This window comes from Macadamia integrifolia, chromosome 6, assembly GCF_013358625.1.
Source record: "Macadamia integrifolia cultivar HAES 741 chromosome 6, SCU_Mint_v3, whole genome shotgun sequence".
NCBI lineage: Eukaryota > Viridiplantae > Streptophyta > Magnoliopsida > Proteales > Proteaceae > Macadamia > Macadamia integrifolia.
Window position 1 is genome coordinate 1,595,192 of NC_056562.1, and position 25,596 is coordinate 1,620,787.

The 25,596-nt window shown below is 38.5% G+C and overlaps 1 long non-coding RNA gene across 1 annotated transcript in view; it reads right to left on the reverse strand.

The window, feature by feature from the left end:
* Positions 1–717: 717 nt before the first annotated feature.
* LOC122082391 overlaps positions 718–25,596 on the reverse strand; it is a 39,973-nt gene continuing 15,094 nt past the window's right edge. Inside the window, exon 4 of the long non-coding RNA XR_006141305.1 lies at positions 718–1,027. This is a non-coding gene — a long non-coding RNA (uncharacterized LOC122082391). The remainder of the gene's footprint in view (positions 1,028–25,596) is intronic.

Consider the following 25,596-nt stretch of genomic DNA (forward strand, 5'->3'; position numbering starts at 1 on the left):
ATGACTCATACCATTTACATTCCGTTCCCCTTGTTGTGTATCAGACTGGATCATTATGAGAATATTGAATTGAATGTTGTGCATTGTTATTTAACCACAATACTCCCTTCATCGGTACTCTTAGTCTTGAGAGATTTTTTCAATATTGTAGTTCAACATTGTTCATTTTGGTGTACGAAAGATCAATGTCAATACTAACTAATTATCGGTACATTAGATTCAGTGTTTATTTGTGAACAAGAATTCTCAATATGGAATCCAATTCCTATGTGGAGAAATATGAAGTTACAATTTAATGACTGATTGGATTAAATTTCAAGCTCACTGTCAGTTTTGTAAAGAATATACATATGGTTCTAAATATTATTATAAAAAATTTGAATAAATATTTTATAAAACTTTAGTGCATAAATAACATATTATAATTATAAATGAATAATCGTTATATCAATGGTCTTGAGTCTTGACCTTTCAAACCATGTCAGACTCTTTGACAACCAAGGCTACATTCTGTTGGTAGATCCAACTTAAAATACTGTTGCTACATCTGCTTCTTTTTCCAAGCATACAGGGTTGGTTATACATGGATCAGTTTGCATTTGATCAGATTTAACTTCTTAAGAAGGCAGGCGAAAATTAGTATGATTATAAATTGCTTATTTTTGTTTTTCTATGTCCTAACGCAACAACAATCACTGCTTCTTCCTTTGGATACAGTTGGAATAATCCAGCTACAGTTATCAACCCTTGTATTTTGATAGCATTCCCACTGGGATCATGGAAGTTGTCTTTTTAATGTATAATATAAAATAGAAAGTGGCAGGCAACACTGTTTTTGCTGATAAGTAGCAAAATAAATTAGCTGCTCTGAACTCATTTAGGCTATCAAAACTTGCTCAACAGTTGTCTCAAGTATCTGAAGGATTTTGCCCTTCTGGCCCCCCTAACTGTCAACTTTTTCCATGGGGATATCTGATGTCCTTTAGAAAATCAGATAGTGATAGGCTTCTATGTAATCATAGAGCACCTACAATCAGAGAATAAAACAGCATTACATGAACGATCAGCTAACAATTATATGACCAAAAAAGTAAGATAATTAACATATTCCAAAGAAAGTAGATAGATGATACTAAGGAATTAACATTAACCAAAAATTCCGGTAATTCTATGTCATATCATGACAAAAAATACCCAAAATAAAGGAAAAGCTCACAGATGAACTATTTTCCTAGCATAAGCAACAGTGGACTCCAAAAACAAATGAAAAAATGTGACTGACATGTTCCTGCTACCACATGTACAATGATACTAAGATAGCATATCACATCCACATATTAAAGACCCATGCTGCACAAAAATTTGAAGAAAAAAAAAGACGATACGAAATTCATTAATATAGAAAGCATTAGAAACCAGTAATGTTATGACATAACTGGTTTAGTTTAGATAGAATTAGTACTTCCAAACAAAACCCATGATCCCAACCCCAATCCCTTTGTAAACCAACAGGACAAAAATAACAAAACCACCAGCAGAAACATAGCTATACACAAAATTCAGAGTACACGAACCACAAAGAATTAGTCAATAATGCCTCTTGACTTGGTTCTCTCAAATACCAAAGTAATGTGATTGACATGAATAATGGAGACAAATTTGTAAGAACATGATCATTTGGTTAAAACCCATTTGAACTTCTCCCCTTTTGGTCAAAGAACTGAAAGGAAAATGCCAACAATTAAAGAGTTTCACAGAGAAGTCAAAAGTGGAATAGGTATGTGCAAGGGCATCATAAACATCGACAGAATTATCTCTTCATGAGGGAATGTCTTTATTTGTCTTGTAACCCTCCAAATGGTTGAAATTTAACACTGGCAGGTTGCTGGTTTCCAATGTACCAGAATGCATTTCCCCAATCTCAACAGATTGAGTTACAAACATAAGAAAGAGGATTCCACAAAAAGCCTTACCACTGCAGTTGAGATGTAACCATTTTGGTTCATTCATTCTTTATACAATCTGTTTCTACTTCCAACTATGTCTGTAGGTTTACCAATGGAGCTTGAGATCTTGCCATATAAATCCATGGTGTTGCAGTGGACACTTCCAAACTCCAGATTGATCCTTAGAGATCAACTCTTTGCTTTTCCCTCTTTATTCATTCTTTCTAATTGTATTGTGCATTTTTCTTCTCTTTTCCTAATATTTCCTGTGACCTGCTATAGAAATTGATCTGTTAATTCACAACAACCTTCAATGTTCAATTTTCCTTTTGATTCCATCATAAGTCCTATCGATGTACATGACATACAGTACCATCCCTGCCACCATTCAAGCCAACGAAGTGCTATAGGATCCCACTTAAACCTATCAAGAACCCTGTCGAGGTCACCCATCTCCCTGGAACCGAGACAAAGTAATTCTATCCTGATCAATCACATCAATAACCTTCTGCAATACTTGCCTTTTATTTTCTCTTTAAAATGGCACTTCTTTATGCTCCCTCCAACCATCTCCCTCTTCTTTCTAATAGATAAATTCTTTGCCTAATTTTATCCAACCCTATCTCCTAGCTGTTCTTAATTCTTTATCAGATTCTGGTTCTCAAGCCCAATTAATCACTACAATCCATCCAACATCTATATTCTAGGCATTCCTATTTACTCATGGCTAAAAAGTCCTGCATCTTGGATACTTTTCATGGAGATCAAAAAAAAAAAAAAAAAAAAAAAAAAAACAGTTTTTTCTTAATGGAATTTCTAGATAGCTATACAAAAGCCACAGATAGCTGTACCACTTTCCTCCATACATCAACTGAAGCTTAATGATGATGCACCGCAACAACTACTTAGAACTCACTTTCAATATAGTAATTTGTTAAGTTTGTCTTGAATTCTTGACCCATTTTGAAAATTAACCCGCTCCGATATATTTTGGTGGCAACCCGAATGGAAAGTTTTCTGAGATCTGTGATGGAAGCAAAGGGATTGGGCCGATAGGCCCAAGCCCGGAGCCTAGCACTGATCTCGTATGGGGGTGCGGGGCGTAGCCCCCATGGTATGGTTCGACCGGATCGACTATGACCCGATGGGTCGATCCGCGACTTGGAGTATATAATGTATTGTATTTTGGGGGTTTTTTCGAGCTAGGGTTTCAGGGTGAGTTTTCTCGCCGCTGCTTGGATGTAATCTCTCTTCTGCATAGTTAAACTTCTTCTTCTTCTTCGCCCGAGGACGTAGCACACCACCCTGGTGTGTGAACCTCGTTAAATCTCTGTGTTGTGCGATCTATCTTGGTTTATTTATCGTATTTCTTGGTGTTTGCTCTAACATAATTGACGTGCAGCGATTTGATCACATATAAGTTTAGTGATCAAATGACATTGTTGAGTTTCTGAATTGAGAACTTGAGCTTTTCAAAATCAAAACCGATCATAAGACAACTTAACCGAGCGGAATTTTAAGTGGCAAGTAGGATCAGTTACCAAAGACGATAGAAATGAGGTATATGATGAATATGAAGAACTGGACCCTCTTTCCTGTATATTCATGACTGCTAAAGGACTGGAAGAAGCTTGGAAAGCTGAAGCCTTAACACCTTGCCTATTTTTACCTTTCTTCTTGGGTAAGCAATCCTTGATTCCATTTCTGTATGCCTGGAAAGTGGAAAAGAAGAGTAACCGTGGCATTCAAGCTCTAAAGTTACTACTATGCAAGCAGAGAAGACCTACGGCATCTGGATACTCGTATCCATATTAGGATATGTTGTGCCTGACAATGATAGGTCTGCGTAATGATTCTAATTGAGGTTAAATTTATCCAGAAAAATAATTTTTAAACAAAATTGTGGGCAAAGCCGTTGATTTGGTTTACCCTTTTCTTTATGGTCATGTGATAGAACATCGATTTTCTACTGCATGCAAAGGAGAACTAAACCAAATACCAACTGCAAGTTATTAAACAAATTCCATTGATCAGATGTAGGGAAAAGCACAGATATAATGGCATCTCGAAAACATGCAAGAAGCTTAGAAAATTCATTTTTTCCTTTTCTCGCTACACTTCGTTCCCATCTATTCACAGAGTACAGTAGAATAGAGTTGAGAAATCTTCCAATGGCCATTTGAAAAATAAAGGAAAAAGTAAAAATGAAGGGAAGACAAACCATCAGTCCTTCAAGTTATACTTCGTCGGACTGCTTCCACATCTTGCACTTGCTTGATTGATTAAAATAAACAGATGTGTTTTAATTCTCATAACCTAGGATTGCTTATCCAACACAAAAACTGTTTATCTAGATAATATCACTTGAACAGAAGAGTTAAATACAGGAATTGGATATGAAAGGAAGGAAGAAAGAAAAGATTCCAAAGGAGAGGGGGAAAACAAGTAGTTGCAGAGAACCCAAGGACCTGTGAAAGAAGATAGAGGAAGAAAGTAGGCAATGGATACAAAGAAAAGCTCAAGAAATAATCCGAACGCTAGTGCTCCATACCTTCTGGCAGTCTTCATGTGGTGGAACCGAACGGTAGTCAACCCACTCACGATGAAGATAAAAAGCATGCAAGAAATGGGATCAGCCCTCCATATGACTAATAAATGGGATCGTAAAAACACAAATACACACAAAACAATAACCGTTATCTGTAACTAAGAGCACAATACTATAGGAATTAGAAAGCACTCAAGATGTTGAATCAACATATTTTGGAAGATATTTAAAGATATCTCCTTGCATCAAAACAGAATTACAGAAAGATATAATATCAATGATGGAAAACAGAGAAAAGCAGAGAGATGCACGAGAAGAGATTACTGAAGCCAAGTTGGATACGCTAGTCGTCTGTTAAGGCTTAAAATAACCAAACACTTTGCCCAGGCTGATTATTGATTAATTTCCATACAACTGTATTTTGCAGGGAACTCAACAACAAAAATACATGACCGTAAAGACTTCATAAACATCTATCCCGATTATTCTCAACGACTTGGAAGAAATCAACAATAAAAAACCCCGCCCCATACTCTTGTCTAGCCAACTCACACAAAACCCCGAATTACCAAACTATCAGGAAGCCTGTGATAGAAACAAAAGAAAATGGCCGACGAGATAAAGAAACCTACAACGAAGGCATTCAAAGGCAAAAGAGGACAACCATACCTCAGTGCCACCATCAGAAGGATTTGGGTGAGAGTCTCACATAACTATCTTTCATACTCAAATTCACCGGAACCTCATTGAACAATTTGTCAGTAAGGCTTTTCCGTTGCCATTAACCAACACCCTTTAATCGTTCCTCAAAAGAGAAGTTCACAGAAATAACAATACAGTTGCTAGGGGTGGCAATGGTGGGGGTGGATAGGACAACCTCCCAAACAGGATCCCGAACTAACCCAAAACAGAATGTCAACCCTAATGTCAACTGAAAAAAGTAAACCTTCTCAAATGAAGGTCAAACTTTCAGATTCAATCACAAAAATAGAGAATAGGATCCGTTCTAAAGATGGGAATGATTGAACACCCGGATTAAAAGTAATTTAAGATTTACTCAAATCCGAAATTGAAGGAGGGCCCTTTTGAAGGAAGTGGAGGGCGATTGAAGTATAACCGGAGGTTAGGGTTGCTTGGAGGCGGCGGTGGATAGGGATTTGGGGGATGGACATGATCCTGGTGAAGATCACCCTCCTGATCGGGGCGGGATTGAGGATTCTCCATTGGCAAAGGAGGATACCCTTTGCATTACAGGGGAAAATGTAAAGACAATTGATGTAGATAATGATGCACTTACTTGGTTGGACCAGCATGACCGGATTTGGAAGCCAAGAGCCAAGAAGAACCTGTCCAGCCCAAGTTTTTTGTCCAACAATGGTTGGAAGTAGTTTAGTTTAATAATATGTCTTTTATTTTCTCATGTTCGTTTTTGGATAGGATACGTAGGAGATAGAGAAGTAGAAGTCTATTTCAGTTTTAGAGTCTACGTAGGAGTCTTGTTATTTTCTCTTTAAATACTTGCATATACTCAATGTTGAAAAAAGGTGAATTTATTTGAATGAGAATTATTTTGATTTGTGCAATGTGTGAGGCGTGATTCCCCGTCCTTTGCCTCCTCCATTCTAGTTCTTCCCTCCTTCCCTAAGGCCCTCCATCAACTTGGTATCAGAGCCGAAGGATCCCCATCCCCCCATCTCTCTTCTTCCCTTCCCATTCTCTGTTTTGGTTCTACCGAGACTGAGAACAGCCAAAAAAAAAAAAGTTCCTTCGACAACCATGCCCATTTTTAGGGTTTTCCGAGTGCAAAAAAAACAAAAAAGCTACGCAGAAAATGGACGAAAGAACAGAAGAAGAGAAGAGAAGAAGAAGAAGAAGAAGAAGAAGAAGAGAAGACGAGAAGAGAGAGAGGAACGGAGATAGAGAGAACAACGAAAAATCCACCGACCTGTTCATCCCATGGCAAGTCGATCTTCTAAGAAACCTCCCTCTGTTGGTTCCGTCTCCAAGAAGAAGGACTCCTCTGTCGGTAAACCCCAACCCACGATCTCCTTTTGTTTCCTCTTTTTCACTTTAAATCCATTTGAATTTCAAGTATTGCCCTTTTGATTCTCCAGTTATCCCTAGTTATCCTTTTTACACTTCACTTCCAAGTATACCCCTGCACCCACACTGATATCCTTTGACATGTAAAGTGAACTTCCAATATTTACAATTTTGCCATCCCTACAAAAAAAAAGAAGAGTTATTTACCATTGATGTTTCTAGGTTGACACTAAGAGGGGGATGAATCAGTGGTTCCAAAAATTTCTTTATTTGCAACCTAACAAAAGCTTCCACTGCGCAATTCTAGATTGGCCGGGGCAATCTCGTAATTACCAATCACACAAACAATGACACGTCCACCTCACACCACAATGTGGCTAGGTCTACCAGACAATGTCCCACCACTCTGCACAACACGCACTTCAAATATATATAGAAAAATAAATGCGAGACAATAATACCATATATACGTGGTTCAGCCAGAGTGCCTACTCCACGGAGGAATACCCATATAGGGTTTTGTATTTCCCCAATACTCAACTTTTTCAACCGCTACAACGGTCCAGGAACCTATCCCTGCTTCAATCTGAGATGTAACTCAGACAATGGCAACAATCCCACACCCTAGACAAGCCCCAACTTACTAAGTTCACAATTTTAAATCAATAAAATAAAATCCCAACCCAATACATCATTGATCTAGAGTTTTCCAATAATAAACAGACTCTAGAATACAAAAATAGGGATTTCAGATACGAGTTACCTCAGCCTGTGTAAACCCCGTTGTTGATTGCTTACTTGATGCTTAAACGGCACTTCGAATGCTCCTTATTCAATTTAACGCTAAATCAACATAATAGCAGCACCCAATAGTAATGCCTCCCCTTTTCATGTTCTCTATTGCAACATTAGAGAAGAAAACATCATAACACAATGTCGAGTTGCAAAAACAAGAATTGATCTTCCTCTTCTCTATTTTCCTCTCTCGGTTTTGCTAGTTATCAAGAAACATCAAATTTTGCCGATAGAACCTGTTTTTATTGCTGAAAACAGAAACCGACTTAAAGAATTAAAGTCATATTCTACCGATTGGACTGCTACTGCGTGAAGGAGTCCTCCTTAATCTGAAATTCTACTTAAACTCTTCTTCTCCCCACACACAATAGAAGCACAGTGTGTCTTCTTATTTCTCTCCTTCTTTTTTTATAAAACCGCCACATCAACATAGTTGTAATGTGTTTAGGAAACTCACATACTTTCAGATTTTAGATAGACTTTGATAGGATGAGTGCTTCTCTCATGTATTGGGTACTATCGATTCACACAAGAAAACAGATCCCATAGGATTTGTACTTCTTAAACTCCTATGAAACAATAGCTTAACTAATAGGATTTTGACACATGGACTTGAATTTCCTTTGCTTTAGAATTCTGTTTCTTTCCATTATCACATGTAACCATAAACTAACCTCTTCGGCTCCAGCTGGGCAGCAACACCAATCTTTAGTTTCTTCTTATATGGACAGCACATGTAAATTTCCTATAGAATCCCATTGTATTGCTGCCCCATTGTATCATTTACCAATCAGCTTTGCTTCCCATGATAATCCATGTGATGACAAGTTGGGCAGCAAACAATTGACATATTCAACGTTATATATCCAATTCAATTGAATCGCCTCTCTTCATTTATATTACCAATTGAACCAAGATGGTTCAAATTGAATCATAGATTCACATAATTGATCTACCAACTATTGATCCCCTCTAATAAGTTTAGCCACACATCACTTTCTAGTTGCCAACAATGACAACGTTCAATCCAATTGCCCAACAATCTCCCTCTTTGGAATTGTTGGCAACATTATTTTAACTCTGTGTTCCACTTCTCTCCCCCTTTGACAACAAGTTACAAAGGGTGACGATGCTCCCCCTGCACAAACTCACCTATAGGAGTGCCCACCGCATCTTCCTATCCTATAGGGATTTGATGCCTCTATGCTTACTCAGCTACTCCCCTTGCACACATACCATCTACTGTGCTCGTGAAGTGACAACTCCAAGTTTGTTTCTAAGGGCTTAAAAATTTTCCTTTTGAAGTGCTTTCGTGAAAATATCTGCCACTTGCTCAGATGTAGGAACAAAATCCAATCTCATCTCATTTGCATTGACCTTCCCCTTCAGGAAGTGATATCGGATGTCAATATGCTTTGTCCTCAAATGCTGCACTGGATTCTTTAAAATATTAATGGCACTCATATTATCACACTTAATAAACACCGGTTCACCATTGTGAATTCCAAAGTTTGTTACTTGTCTCTGCATCCAAATCACCCATGTACAACTAGCTGCAGCGGCAATGTATTCAGCCTCTGCTGTAGATAAAGAAACAGATTCTTGTTTCTTGCTTTGCCATGCCACTAGACTCTACCCCAAAAAGAATGCACCACCACTAGTACTCTTCCTATCATCCGCACTGCCAGCCCAATCTGCATCTGAGAATGCTATGAGTGTGAAACTTCCAATCTTATGGTACCATAAGCCATACTCCATCGTACCTTTAAGATATCTAAAAATCCTTTTGACTACCACTAGATGACTCTCTTTCGGACTAGCTTGAAATCAAGCAACCAAACACACTGCTTGTAGGATATCAGGTCTTGATGTTGTCAAGTATACAAGCTTCCAATCATTGACCTGTAGAGAGTCTGATCTATACTAACTGACTCATCACTTGAACTCAACCTGCAACCTACTACCATAGGAGTACTTACTATTTTGCTATCCTCCATCATAAATTTCAACCTCTCCTTAATGTACTTTGCTTGTGATATGAAGATACCATTATGTTGTTGGTTCACTTGCAAACCCAAAAAGTATGATAACTCCCCCAGCATAAACATCTCAAACTCTGCCGTCATCCGCTTTGCAAACTATCTACATACCTCATCATTTTGCCCTCCAGAGGTGATATCATCTACATAGACCACCACTAACAGTTGACTTTTGTTCTCTGTCATAACATATAGGTTACTATCAACAATGCCCTTCCAAAGACCCAACTGATGTAAGTAACTGTCTAGTCTGGAGTACCAAGCCCTTGGAGTTTGTTTCAAGCCATAGAGGGCTTTCTTTAGTCTACAGACCATGTTTGGATCATCTCCAATTTGAATACCATCTGGTTGCTCAATGTACACTTCTTCTTCAAGATTACCATTTAAGAACGCAGACTTGACATCCATTTGATAAATTTTGAAGCCTTTATAAACCGCAAATGCTAAGAACATCCGTATAGATTCCAATCTTGCTACCGGCGCAAATGTCTCATCAAAGTCTATCCCCTCTACCTGAGCATAGCCTTTGCACACTAGTCTGGCTTTGTTTCTAACCACCTGATCATCTTCATTCAACTTATTTCTAAAAACCCACTTGGTTCCAATGATATTTTTATTGGTTGGTCTAGGAACTAGCTCCCAAGTGTTGTTCTTCTCTATTTGATCTAACTCTTCATTCATTGCCTTCACCCAGTTCTCATCTTTAGTTGCTTCCCCAATAGACTTGGGTTCAATTTGAGAAAGTAATGAATATGTAGCAAATTTCATCTTTCTTGTTTGCATTCCCACTTTAGGATCTCCAATGACCTGATGTGGGGGATGCACTTGTTGCCACTTTTCAAAACTGGGTCCTCCATCTCTCTCTGTCACTGTGTTAGTCTCATGAGCATCTGTATCCTCATCATCAATATGATTTTGAACTTCCACAACTTCATCATCTCCAGTTGCATCATCATAAAAGTCCTCAGAAGTCTACTATGTTGTACATATCTATTTAGAATGGGGTACATGTTCATCAATTCTTACATCTAAACTCTCTACCACTTTGCCCAATCTTTTATTATAGCATCTGTAGGCCTTACTCTTTGAAGAATAGCCCAAGAAAATCCCCTCATCTGCTTTGTCATTGAATTTTCCAAGGTTGTCCTCCTTCCTTTTGATGAAGCATCTGGAACCAAATATCCTAAGATATTTAATAATGGCTCTCCTTCCATACCATTAGCTCATATGGTGTCTTGGATTCATTTGGTCTAAAGAAACACCTGTTTTGGATGTGCACTGCAGAACATATTGCTTCTCTCCAAAACCTCCTAGCAACATTGTTTTCAATTAACATTGTCCTTGCCATCTCTTGAACGGTCCTATTCTTTCTTTCGACAACCCTATTTTGTTGGGGGGTACGGGCTGCAAAATGTTGAATCCTAATCCCACGCTCATGACAGAAGTTAGAAAAAAGATTCCAAGTAAACTCCTTCCCTTGATCAGATCTCAAGCACTTAATTGTCCTACCAGTTTCATTCTCTACCCTCTTCTTGAAGATCTTGAAACAATCTAAGGCTTTAGTCTTGTCTTTAAGAAACATTACACAAGTCATCCTGGAGTACTCATCTATGAATAGGATAAAGTACCTCTCTCCACCAATTGCCTCTGTTCTCATGGGTCCACAAAGATCTGTATGAATCAAGTCCAATAGTTTACTTGAATAGTGCTCATTTGAGTATATGTGGCCCTAGTCTGCTTTCCCTTTTGACATGGTGAACAAATATGATTTGTTGGAAATTTGATCTTTGAAAGATCTTTGACTGCCTTCTTTTTGCTCAATTTAGCTAAGTTCTTGAAGCTGATATGCCCAATCCTTCTATGCCATAGCCAACATTCATCTTCCTGCCCCATCATGCATCTATCTTCATTTGCTACTAACAGAGTGTATAAGTTGCCTATAGTTCTTGTCCCTTGTGCCACAATCTTTCCATTTATAGTTTCGTGATCACACAACCCTCCTTGGTGAACCAAACCTCATTGCCATTGTCACAAATTTGACTCACACTGAGCAAGTTGTGCATCAGACGCTAACATTTAAGACATTGTTTTAATTGATCTTTCCTCTGTCCAACTTAACTATGCCTCTGCCTTCTATCTTTGCACCATCATTGTTCCCAAATTTGAAAGATCCACCCTCAGTTGAATCCAGACTCAACTTTCCCTTATCACTTGTCATATGAGTGGAGCAACCACTGTTAAGAATCCACGGTGACGGCTTGCTATGAGCTTTGAAGGCCGTTTGAACAATTAATGACTTGCTTCCTACTTTCTTTTTCCTCTCAACCCATACTACCTTATTTGCCACAGTACTAAGTTCTCTTTTTCTCTGACCTTGTTTCCATGAAGAATTTTCATTTTGCCTTCTTTTTGCCCGCTTCTGGTAGGGAAGTATGGTCTTGCAATTTTTGGCAATATGTCCCATCTTGTGACACCTATAACACTCTACACTTTCCTCTGCCAATGGTGCAAACCTGTTCTTGCTAGTAAGTACTATAGGCTTGGTCTGTCTTTTGCAATCTGCCACCCTGTGTCCATAGTAGTTACACCCATAACAGTAACCTTTAAAGCTCTGTCTCTGCCAAGAACCTCTGTCTCTAATAGTCAACTAAAGTAAATCCATCATTGTCAAACATTTGTGAGCCCCTTTGTTTCTCCTTGACAAACCTCATTGGATTTTCTGCAATTCTTTTGCCTTTAGTCTCCACTACTTCAGAAGATCCTTGTGCCACATATCCAAGGCCAGTCTTCATATGTAGAGGTCTTTGAAAACTCAAAATCTTATTGATGCGGATCCAGGTTCCAAAATTCGGAATCGGATCACTTATGGGCCCACAATTAACAACTAAAATAGTTTACAAAGAAGTAGGGGCATTATTGTAACTTCACGCACAACTCTAGCACTTAGAAGAGATGGAAATAGATACTAGGGTCAAACTGAAATAAAAAAATTAGAAGAGGGGTATTCTGGAATTACTAACAGAATAGGGGAATATTAGAACATAATTTCGAGGACAGGGGGTTTTCTAGTAATTATAAATAACTATCCTTACTTGTAAATTTAGAGAGTCAGCTTTCTTCAACCTACAACACGCACGATAGAATTCAGAACCAGTGAGAGCTGCCTCTACTCCAAGTGAAGGATCTCACAGGTCAGGCCTAGGCTTGGGCTGAAATTGCAGGTATAGGATCGCATAACCCAGATTTATCAAACCCACCAACATAAACCCAATTGATCAAGTATTAGGTTCAGATTCAACTCTTGGAATCACAAGGGCGGCAGGTATAGGTCTGGGTAGGGCTGGAGATGTATCTCTCACAGCAGGGATCACTTTCAGACCTGAGATTCAAGGGTTAGAGTCGCCTTGGGGAGGGCGTCCTTCGACCAACAGCTTGACCCAAACAACTCACGCACAGCTGAGTTCGAAGTGCCTCAGTAGGGCTGCAACTGTCGCCCAGAACAGGGTAAAAAAACCAGAATACAGAGAGGAAAGGAAGAAGAATATCAGAGAAGGAAAAGGAAACCAGAATAATAAAAAGGAAGAAGAGAATGAACAGAGAAGAGATGGGAAAATTTCAGAGGAAGAAGGGGAAATCAGCAGCCATGATTCTCATACCAAAACTCTTAATCAAATCTCTATTCTTCAAATCTAAAACTGAACTTCTTCATCGTTTACATCTCCAATATAAAGAAAAAATTCAAAAATTAATAGCAACTAACTTAAAATGGAAACTAATCTAAAATTAGAAACTAACTAATTTCAAAGAAATTGTTTCTAAAACAAAAGAAAATCAAATCAAAAAGATTTTTTTTTTCCTAAATCCATCGTGCATCTGCATCAGCTCTCCCAGTCTTAAAAGAACTCGACTCCATCAGTTAGGTCATGCTCCCAAAACTCCCTTGTAAATCACTCGCCGATGAGGTGGCACATATTTTGAAACAGAAGATGGGAACATAACTCCAAGAGGAGGGAGAGTAGGTTGACATGTCACTGAAGCAGGAGTCAGTCGACGATGTGGCATGTCGAATAATGCATGTGGCCTCATTAAGTACATACGACCTCCTTACTTCACCTTGATGGTGTTCCGTGCGCCATCATAGAAAATGTCTGCATGTCGCTGCCAAGGTCGCCCTAGAAGAATGTCACAGTGTGCCAATGGGGTGGCCAAGCAAGTCATATGGTACTGTAGTGGCCCAAACTGTAAGTGTACTCGAACAACTGCAGTGGCCTCTTCTCGAGCTGTGGCTCCAAAACCTCGCACGTGAATCTTCTTGAAAAGCTGCTTCTGTGGAAGGTTGTGTGCTCGAACAAATTCAGCAGATATAAAATTTGCTTCTGTCCCAGTATCAATAACTGCATGAACATCAGTATGGTCGGAGCCATGTAGGAAAGTACCCTTCTGTCTGAAGAGAGGAGCCTTATCAACTAGTCTATTCGAAAAAGATAAAAGGCTAACTGAATGAGCTAGTACATCCTCATCTTCATCATCGGTAATATCATTGTCCTCGAGGGGATAAGGATATAAATGAGATTCATCTTCACTCTTCTCTGTCGGCTGCTTCTCTGCTACGTTCACAGAACGAGTCCTGTTGGGACACTTGTTGGAATAGTGACCCTTCTCGCCACAACTATGGCATATGATATTCTTCACCCCAACACTATCCTTGTTGAACTCTGACCTTTTCTCTTCAACTCTGCGAGCTTCAGGCTTCTTTTCCTCCATACGTGGTGGAGGTCTATAAACTGAAGAAGTCTTGAGCATACCCTTCCAATAAATGGACTTTCTTCAGCTGTCTTGGCATGAGTTGTTGCCACATCAACAGACCTGATATCAATGTTAGCCAACTCAAGTCCAATCTCAGTACATAACCCACTGATATATCGCATCACCCGTTGCTAGTCTGTTTCCTGAAGTCGACACCTTGAAGAAAGTTTGTGGAATTCGAGGGTGTAGGAATCCACATCTTTGTTCCCTTGTTGCAAGTTAAATAATTTATGGAACATTACCTTTTCATAATTAAGAGGAACAAATTTTTCAGTCAGGATTTGCTTCATGACCTCCCAATTGGTAACAGGTCCAAGTCTTCTGATAAACCTTGCATGTAGTACATCATCCCACCATGAACATGCATACCCAATAAACTTGGTGATGATGAGTTCACACTTCTTCACGTCTGGAAGAGACTTATATGCAAAAGTTCTCTCCACTTTGGTAAGCCAATCAAGAAATTCCTCAGGTCCCTTTTCACCACTGAACTAGGGAACCTCAACTTTGATGCCATAATCTCTATTAAAAAATTGCCGGGTAACATCCTGTGGAACAACTGGATCAAGTTGGTGCCTCTAAGGTGTATTTTCGATCCACAAAGTGTTGAGCTGAGGAGGTAATGTAGAGGATCCTTCTTCAGCTCGTTTGTCATACCTCTTCATAAAGACAATCATCTCTTCCATAAACTTGTCAAACTTGGCTTCAGTCCTCTCAAGCCTAGCATCAGTATTCTGTCGGTTCTCGGCTAACTCGCGATACAATTTGTGCAACTCAGCATTAGTGATGTGACTTGTCATGGTTAGAAAATTGCAGGAAAATTTGCTCTGATACCACTTGATGCAGATCCAGGTTTCAAAAGTCGGAATCGGATCGCTTATGGGCCCACAATTAACAACTAAAAAAGTTTGCAAAGAAGTAGGGGCATTATTGTAACTTCAGGCACAACTCTAGCACTTAGAAGAGATGGAAATAGATACTAGGGTCAAACTGACATAAAAAAATTAGAAGAGGGGGTATTCTGGAATTACTAACAGAATAGGGGAATATTAGAACATAATTTCGAGGACAAGGGGTTTTCTAGCAATTATAAATAACTATCCTTACTTGTAAATTTAGAGAGTCAGCTCTCTTCAACCTACAACACGCACGATAGAATTCAAAACCAACGAGAGTTGCCTCTACTCCAAGTGAAGGATCTCACAAGTCAGGCCTAGGCTTGGGCTGAAATTGCAGGTATAGGATCGCATAACCCAGATTTATCAAACCCACCAACATAAACCCAACTGATCAAGTATTAGGTTCAGATTCAACTCCTGGAATCACAAGGGCGGCAGGTACAGGTCTGGGTAGGGTTGTAGATGTATCCCTCATAGCAGGGATCACTTTCAGACCTGAAATTCAAGGGTTAGGGTCGCCTTGCGGAGGGCTTCCTTCGACCAACAGCTTGACCCAAACAACTCACGCACAGCTGAGTTCGAAGTGCCTCAGTAGGGCTGCAACTGTCGCCCAGAACAAGGTAAAAAAATCAGAATACAGAGAGGAAAGGAAGAAGAATATCAGAGAAGGAAAAGGAAACCACAATAATAAAAAGGATGAAGAGAATGAACAGAGAAGAGATGGGAAAATTTCAGAGGAAGAAGGGGAAATTGGCAGCCATGGTTCTCATACCGAAACTCTTAATCAAATCTCTATTCTTCAAATCTAAAACTGAACTTCTTCATCGTTTACATATCCAATATAAAGAAAAAATTCAAAAATTAATGGCAACTAACTTAAAATGGAAACTAATCTAAAATTAAAAACTAACTAATTTCAAAGAAATTGTTTCTAAAACAAAAGAAAATCAAATCAAAAAGATTTTTTTTTTTTTCCTAAATCCATCGTACATCTGCATCACTTATCTAACACATTTTCATTTCCTTTGCTTGATGATGGAATATCTGCTTCAACTGATTGAATCACAATTTCTTTTCCCTTGGATTTTAAGACAGTAATTGAAGGAGATGGTGTAGTTTCTTCTTGTAACTTCATCTTCTGTGTTTCTTCCAATTCAATCTTCAATATCTCCAATTTCTTCAAAGGTAGTGCACTCTTCTGCCTTGGATGATAGATTGACACTCAGTTCATCATTGATCTTAGTCATATCTTCAACTGTAATATTTAACTGACTAATCTGGTTCTCCTTTTCAACAAGCTGAATCTCTAGCTCTTTCATTCTCTTCCTCTCCTCCTTGAGATCAGTTAAAGCAAAATGCAAATTTCCAATTAAGTCATACTGAACTTCTTGTTCTTCCACTTCCTCAGACTCTTCAATAGTCTGGTGTTGCACTCTATCACCAAGTGCCATAAATAGTGTCTCAGATGACTCATCATCTAACTCATTATAGTCCTCTGATGACTCCTCTGAAGAAGACTTGCACTTCTTTGATATTAGGCTTTTCTATTCTTCTTGAAGTTTCTTTTTCTAGGAATAAACTTCTTTTTTCCTTTCTTGAACTTGCTCTCTTGAGCATCTTCATCCTCAGAGTCACTCAATTTATCATTCTTTGGACACTTGGAAGCGAAGTGCCCTATACCATCACAATTGAAACACTTCAAGGGAAGTTTTCCTTTGTATTTACCTCTACCTTTCTTGAGTTTCCTAGCCAAGTAAGCTATTAACTCATCATCAGAATCTTTTTGTTCACTATCTTCATCGATTTTCAATTTCTTCAAAGCTTTGAAGGCAGCTTCCTTTTCTACTGGCTTAGGCTTGACCATCATCATCTCATAAGCAATCAGAGTTCCATGTAAATCATCTAATTTCATTGTGTTCAAGTTTTTAGATTCTTCAATGGCAGACACCTTAGGGTTGTACAAGTCAGGTAAAGATCTCAATATTTTCTTCACCACCACTACATCCTTTACCTCTTCTCCTAACCCTCTAATAGAATTGATGATTTCGTTTACCCTGCTCATGAACTGATCAATGGTCTCTCCCTCAGACATTTTCAGACTTTCGAATAAATTCCTATGGTGTTGCAGCTTTGCCTCTTTGATTTTATCATCTCCCTCACGAACACTCTTTACCTTGTCCCATATGTCCTTTGATGTTATGCAACTGACCACTTTTGCAAACTCATTGCTCACTAAGGAGCCTAGAAGTGCATTCACTGCTTTAGCATCGTCTTCACACTTCTTCATCTCTGTTTTATCTGTGATGTCTATAATGGGGGGGTTGTAATCGTTCTTCACTGCTAACCAAACTCCATAACCCTGAGACTTCACGTAAGAAGTTGTAATTCAACCCATCAAAGAAAGGAATCTTTCCATGCATACGATTACCGTCATTGGATGCCATCTATATCTTCTCAGTATTCAGACCCGAAACTGTTAAGCTTCCTCCTTAGGGAACCTTATTGTAGGTGCCATGGAACTCCGCAGATCGCGATATGGCGCATAGCGCGTGTGGACACACGCTAGGGTTCAACCCTAATGAAATAGTATCCCCCTGGTCATCAAGTGCCAAGAGGGGGGATACACAATATGGGTAATTAGGAGTCGCCACCTAGAAAGAGTCTAGGACCTATAAATGTCTCCCCCAATCAAGGAAGAGAGACTAATGACTCTACTGGATAAGGCTGGTTTGCACCAAGATTCTGGACAAGTGTCAAGTGATAGACTGAAAAGGTGTTAGGCACCCAGTCTGCCCGGCCCTAAGGCCAGTCTCTTTTTGTTTGGCCAAAGTTTGTTTGTACTCTACTAACTAGGCCTAAATCTAGGTCACTGAAAACCCTAAACTAGGTATCTAAGCATGACATGTGAAAACCCTAAGCTAAGTGTCTAAATTACGCTAGCTAGGTTATGATGCAAATAATGAAATGATTATGCTAATTAAAAATTAAAAACCGTAAATGATTTAATTAATGTATTATGAGTCTTAGATTAAGCTAATTAAATAAGTCTAAACCTAAGATTAGTTTAGCAACTTATGAAACCTTAAATTAAACTAATTCGATTAATTGAGCCAGACCAAGATGGATGATCAATGAATTTGTGAGATCCTAAATTGAATTAATTAAAATAATTAATCCCAATCCCTAATGATTTGGGAAATAAATTATTACAATCCTACTTAATCTAATTGATAAAAAGATTTATAAATTAAATGAGACCTAATTAATTTATAAAAGTGAAATGGATTAATTACATTAAATGAATGCATTTTTACTAATCTACCTAATCTAGTATAGGAGGATTAAACTAAACCCAAGGTTTAATTAAATTAATTATGAAACCTAATTGCACTAATTATGTTTACCTTGAGCTAATCCTAAGATGAGTTAAAAAAATTTCAAAACCCTAGTTAAGCTAATGAGAAGAGAATCTTTTAACTAAATAAATGCAATGCTAATTATCTTATAAGTTAAATATGTCTAATGATTATTTTATGCTATACCTATATTATGTTAGAGTCTAAATGTTATATTAATTGAACCCATTAAATAATTAAAACAACTAATTACGATAAAGAAAAGCACTAGTGAAAAATGATACATGAGCTTAAGTAATTAAACTAATCAAAGAAGCTAAATGGAATGATTAAAGAAAGCTAAACAAACTTAAAGAAGGGAAAGTTAGATGAATTGGAATACAAGTACACTAATTGCACTACTTTAAACAAGATTTGATTTTTTTATTGCATTTAAAGAAAGAGGGTGAAAAGCCCTAAAAAAAAAAAAGAAATGATAACACAAACCCATTCCCCAAATACGTCCTAATGCTACAGGCCGGTTTGAGGGGCCAGCCACACCCGTACTAGTCTTCGTCCTAAACTACGTCCCACACTGCCCACTTGCCAAATTGTATACAAAACACAAACCTTAAAAGAGAGGAATTAAAAGGGAACTAATGGTTAGATTAAAACAAACATATGGGTAGAAAATAGAAAGTAAAGAGAAGTAGCATAACTCATAATCTAGCATTCCGATGGACACAAGTTAGGGTAGATTGGAGTAATTAGGACGGGGAATGACATAATTAAAATTCAACCTAATCTAATGGATTTTCTCTTAGAAAACAGGGAATGAAGTTCAGATATGTATGCTTCGAAAACACTCCTAACTCAAACCTGAAACAGTGCATAAGAAAAAATAATAGAAGAAAACAAGAACTTAAAGAGCAATAAAAAGGGATTAATGAAACACATAAACAAAGATCAGAGATCACATAACGATAGACCACGAAGGAGAAAGAAGGCTTCTGGAATGTCAGCAAAACAGTGAATGAGGAAGAAGAAGAAATGTGGAGAAGGTGTAGAGATGGTTCTTTGCTGCTGGGTCATGGTTTCAGCCACATGGAAAAGAAGAAGAGAGAAGAGAACTAAGAAGTGAATGAATTACTACCACCGACGGTTGCTGATTCGAAAATGAGAAAGGAGAAGGTTCAGCCATGGCAGAATGGAGTGAAGAGAAAAGGAGAGGACGAAGGAGAAGAAGATGGGTTTCAGTTGCAGCAAGGGAGGGGTGGCTGAGACAGGTTTCGGTCACAAGGGAAGCAAGAAGGAGAGAAGGGAGAGAGGTGAGTTGCAGGTTCAGCAAAGAGGAAAAGAAGAAGAAGAGAGAAAAGAGAAGAGGATAGATGGAGATGGGAATGTGCGGTTCAGGTTTCAAAGGAACAAAAGAAGGAGAAGAGCAAGGGTTCGGTGGCTGCTGTTTAATGGTTCAGCTGCAGAGAAGAAAAAGAGAAAGAGAAGAGAAGGAATATAGGGGGTGCTGGTTGGGTTTCGGTTGAGGAGAAAAAATAAGAAGAAGGAGATTGCGGCTGGGGAAGAAAGACAGAAGAGAAAGGATAAATTAGGTTAGGGTTTCGGAGTGGGATTAGTAAAGGTCCAGGTTGGATGAAAATTAACAATAGTAAAGAAAATTAAGTCAAGTGCAAACCCAAATTTAACTTGAATTAGAACAAACTAAAATGAAATTAATTAAGTCTAAATGAACTAAAATAAACCTAATTACACTTTACACCTAAATGAACCTAATTAAACTAAGATGAATCTAATTAAATCAATTAAGCTGAAATCATATTTAATTAAACCAAATAGACATAATTGATTAGATGGAATCAAAATATACCTAAATGAATCAACTAAGACCAAATCAATCTAATTAAAACTACATGAACCAAACATTAATAAATTAGAGCGCAATCTATTAAATTAATTAAACTACTTCTAAATTGCAATTGGGAGAAAAAAAATTCCTTAAACTCGGCTTTAATCAAGAAACAAGGGGAGATAACCCTTGTGCTTTAAGCCCCAAATCGAACCGAACCGGACTAGATCTCCTGGCTCAAGGAAGGATTAATATGTTAAACTTTTAGACTTGAAGAATATTTGATTTTAGAGGGAAGAAGTTAGCCAAAACCTTGATGGGGCCATCCTCTCTCCCAAATTCTCAATTTTTCTCCTCCCTTTTGGAAGAGAGGAAGGCTATACTTATAGCCTTGGGACTTAAGACAATTCTCTCTTATTTCCAATGTGGGACTAAAAAACTAGAGAGAATTGTCCAAAAATGTTTGTTTTTGGAAAAAGGGGGTTGGGCGCCACGTGGCACTCCCTGGTTGCTCGGAATGGAATCTGATATTGAACTTTGGAGTCAACTTTCGACGGTCATATCTTTCAAACCGTTAGTCAGAATTTGACGTGTAATATGTCGTTGGAAAGCTCAATCCGAGCAATATCCAATGATGTGAGGCACGATTGTGGTCTCGACCGGGAGCCTTTAAGAAAATATGTATAAAGTAGAGACCCGGATCATGTAGTGAAAGAGAGAATCGGGCGTCGATTTGCATCGTTCTCGCATCAAAGTGTAATATTCGACTTAAGGGGACAGACGACAATAATCCACAACATCAAATTCCACTTTTTGAAAACATTTTCTCTTGAAAGTTTATAGGGGGAAAAAATGATCATTTTCTACTCTAAGCTCGAAAATTCTCCAAGTCTAAAATGTCCAACATATAATTCTTCTTCTATCATCATTGCCGGCGGGTGACAAAATTAGGTGTCTACACTTGCTCTGATACCACTTAATGTTCCCAGGTTGATACTAAGGGGGGTGAATCAGTGGTTCCAAAAATTTCCTTATTTGCAACCCAACAAAAGCTTCCACTGCGCAGTTCTAGATTGGCCAGGGCAATCCTGTAATTACCAATCACGCAAACAATGACACGTCCACCTCACACCACAACGTGGCTGGGTCTACCAGATAATGTCCCACCACTCTACACAATACGCACTTCAAATACATATAGAAAAATAAATACGAGACAATAACACCAGATATACGTGGTTCAGCTAGAGTGCCTGCTCCACGGAGGAATACCCATATAGGGTTTCGTATTTCCCCAATACTCAACTTTTTCAATAGCTACAACGGTTCAGGAACCTATCCCTGCTTCAATCTGAGATGCAACTCAGACAAGAGCAACAATCCCACACCCTAGAAAAGCCCCAACTTGCTAGGTTCACAATTTTAAATCAATAAAATAAAATCCAACCCAATACACCACTGATCTAAAGTTTCTCAACAATAAACAGACTCTAAAATACAAAAATAGGGATTTCAGATACGGGTTACCTCAGCCAGTGTAAACCCCGTTGTTGATTTATTACTTGACGCTTAAACGGCACTTCGAATGCTCCTTATTCAATTTAACGTTAAATCAACATGATAGCAGCACCCAATAGTAATGTCTCCCCTTTTCATGATCTCTATTGCAACATCAGAGAAGAAAACATCATAACACAATGTCGAGTTGCAAAAACCAGAATTGAACTTCCTTTTCTCTCTTTTCCTCTCTCGGTTTTGCTAGTTATCAAGAAGCGTCAAATTCTGCCGATAGAACCTGTTTTTATTGCTGAAAACAGAAACCGACTTAAAGAATTAAAGTCATAGTCTACTAATTGGACTGCTATTGCGTGAAGGAGTCCTCCTTAATCCGAAATTCTACTTAAACTCTTCTTCTCCCCACGCACAATAGAAGCACAGCGTGTCTTCTTATTTCTCTCTTTCTTGTTTTATAAAACCGCCACATCACCATAGTTGTAACGTGTTTAGGAAACTCCCATACTTTCAGATTTTAGATAGACTTTGATAGGATGAGTACTTCTCTCATGTATTGGGCAGTATCGATTCACACAAGAAAACAGATCCCATAGGATTTGTACTTCTTAAACTCCTTCTATGAAACAATAGCTTAACTAATAGGATTTTGACACATGGACTTGAATTTCCTTTGCTTTAGAATTCTGTTTCTTTCCATTATCACATGTAACCATAAACTAACCTCTTCGGCTCCAGCTAGGCAGCAACACCAATCTTTAGTTTCTTCTTATATGGACAGCACATGTAAATTTCCTATACAATCCCATTGTATCATTTACCAATCAGCTTTGCTTCCCATTACAATCCATGTGATGACAAGTTGGGCAGCAAACAATTGACATATTCAACATTATATATCCAATTCAATTGAGTCACCTCTCTTCATTTATATTACCAATTGAACCAAGATGGTTCAAATTGAATCATAGATTCACATAATTGATCCACCAACTATTGATCCCCTCTAATAAATTTAGCCACACATCACCTTCTAGTTGCCAACAATGACAACGTTCGATCCAATTGCCCAACAACCATTCTACCATTGTTCCTTACACCTTCTTTATTAACTATTTTGCCATCTTATTTGAGTGTAATCTTGCTTATCTCCACCATGTAGCCAATAGTGAAGTTATTCAACAGTTGAGCTCTTATAAGGGAGAAACTGATGCAAAAATTGATGCTCTCACTACTATTGTCACTTCCCTTAAGACAATGATGGAATCTATGCAAGTTTGACCGTTTGGTGGCAGCAGACAAAAGAAAGAGTCTCATTCAATCTGGGGATTCTTCCAACACCACTCACAGGATCGGTCACTACCACTACCACCACCGCCACCACATCATACACTACCACCACCACCCCCACCACCCTATGGAACTGGTAGATATGAAGATGGAGCGGAAAGAGAAGAAAAATTGGATATCCTTGATTTTTATGAAAATAACAAACCAGAACTGTACCTTGACTGGATTCACAGCTTAGAGACATTCTTCAAATAGTATGGGTTGACTGAAGCCCAAAAGATCCTATTTGCAGAGGCCAAACTGAAAGGCACGGCCCCAATCTAGTGGGTCAAGCAACAGCAACAGAATTGAACCCGTGGCATTGGTTTAGTCACTAAGGATGAAATGCATGAAGTCAAGAACCGGAGATTCTTGCCTTCCGATTACAAGTAACGCATGCATCTTAAGTTTGCACAGTTAAAACAAGAGAATTTGATCGTTGAAGATATGTTGCTAGATTTTATTATTTGGTCACCTGTTCTGATTTTGAGTAAGAACAAGAATTATTGGTGGCACAATTTCGCAATGGTTTGCACCCTGAACTTAGTGCTGCCCTTGCATCTAGCCAACTGCCTACAATGGAAGATGGCGTACAAGTAACATATCAGGTTGAGAAAAGTCTAAAACGCCCATACAATCGAATACCATTTACAGATACTTTTCCTAGGGGTCCTAGTTCTATTCAACCACAGTCATCTCCACAGGAAAAGTCAATCAACAGACCACGGGCTAGTGCTTCATCTATGGCATCTTCACGACCTAGCCGATCGTATTCTCCACCTCGACATGATTGAGACATGTCATCTTCATAGCCTAATCGTCTATACTCCCCACCTCAGTGTGGTTATGACAGGAACTCAATATTTCCAAAGGAGGCTATTCAATGTTTCACATGCAAGGGGTATGGGCATCGAGCTAATCAATGTCCAAACCGGTTGTTAACGCACATCGAAAAGGACAATTTTATACCCTATGTACCAGAAGAGCAACCAAAAACATGAACAGTAAATCTGAAGGCTAAATGTGATCATGAGCCTAATAAGATTAATGATGGTGACAGTGATGGTGAGCCTCAACCGTTCTATATAATCCGTCCTCTTTTGACTACACAGAAAATTCTCGAGGAGGACGATTGGTGCCATAATAGTATTTTTCAGACCAGGGTGCAATGCAATGATAACTTGTGTAATATAGTGATTAACCCCAGAAGTTGCACTGATGTTGTTGCTGAAGATGTTCGCAAGTTGGGTCTGAAAACAGAGCCCCATCCAAATCCCTAAAATGTTGGGTGGTTGAACAACAATATCTGAGAATTAATGAAAGGTGTTTGCTCATGTATTTCATTGGAGAACTGATTGATCAAGTGCAATATGATGTTCTCCCTCTGAAAGTCAGTCAAATTCTTCTAGGGCACCCGTGATTGTTCGACAAGAAAGCCAAGCACTGTGGATATAAGAATACATACTCTTTTCAGTATAGTGGCCTTGAGATAAAGTTTCTTCCAACAAAGGATCTCCCCCTTCTCAAACTCAAGAGGACAGCTGGTACTTTTCTCCTCAGGCGGATCAATTCTAACGGCATTCTTAGATCTCATTCAAACTTGATGGAGTCGAGTTCTTTTCATAGGAGGAGAGTCGATGTAGACAAGGTTGCACTTACCTGGTTGGACCAGCATGACCGGCTTTAGAAGCCAAGAGCCAAGAAGAACCGGTCCAACCCAGGTTTTTGGTCCAACAAGGGTGGGAAGAAATTTAGTTTAACAATGTCTTTTATTTTCTAATATTTGTTTTTGGATAGGATATATAGGAGATAGAGAAGTAGGAGTCAATTTCAGTTTGAGTCTTAAATAGGAGTCTAATGCAGATTCTCCACCAAACTAGGCTTGTTTTATTAGGAATAAGCTTAGGGTTGGGTTGTATACGTGTTGGGCCTTCAGTCCATGCGGTTTGGAGTGTATTGAGCTACTTTTATGGGTCTAAACTAAGGGCTCTAAGGTTGCATACGGGATTCAGTGATTTGTTTCCTTTTCTTTAGTTTCCTTTTTAGATGGGGTTATTTAGTTTCTAATTTCAATACCTAAATTAGTTTCTAATTTCAAGTCATTGTTAGTTTCTAATTTCTGTCTAGACTAGTTTCTATTTTCATTAGATTCTATTTTCAGTTTTAGTAACTAGTTGAGTTTCTAATTTTTAGTTTCCTATTTCAGTTTTTGGAAGCTAAAGTTAGTTTCTATTTTATGTAACCCCTATCACTATTATAAATAAAGATGATGGCTCTTTTAAGGAGCCACGATTTGGACAAAAAAAATGGTTGCTACTGCTACTTTCTCTGCAAGAGAACTTTTGTGTGTCTGATCACAGTGATGGGTTGGTGTTCCATCCAATGACTCTTTGCGGCGTGAAGTCCAAGAGGTCTCTTCAACTATTCTATCAATCTTCCTCAATTTCTCTAAAGTATTCAAGGTGATTTAAAGGCTATACTAC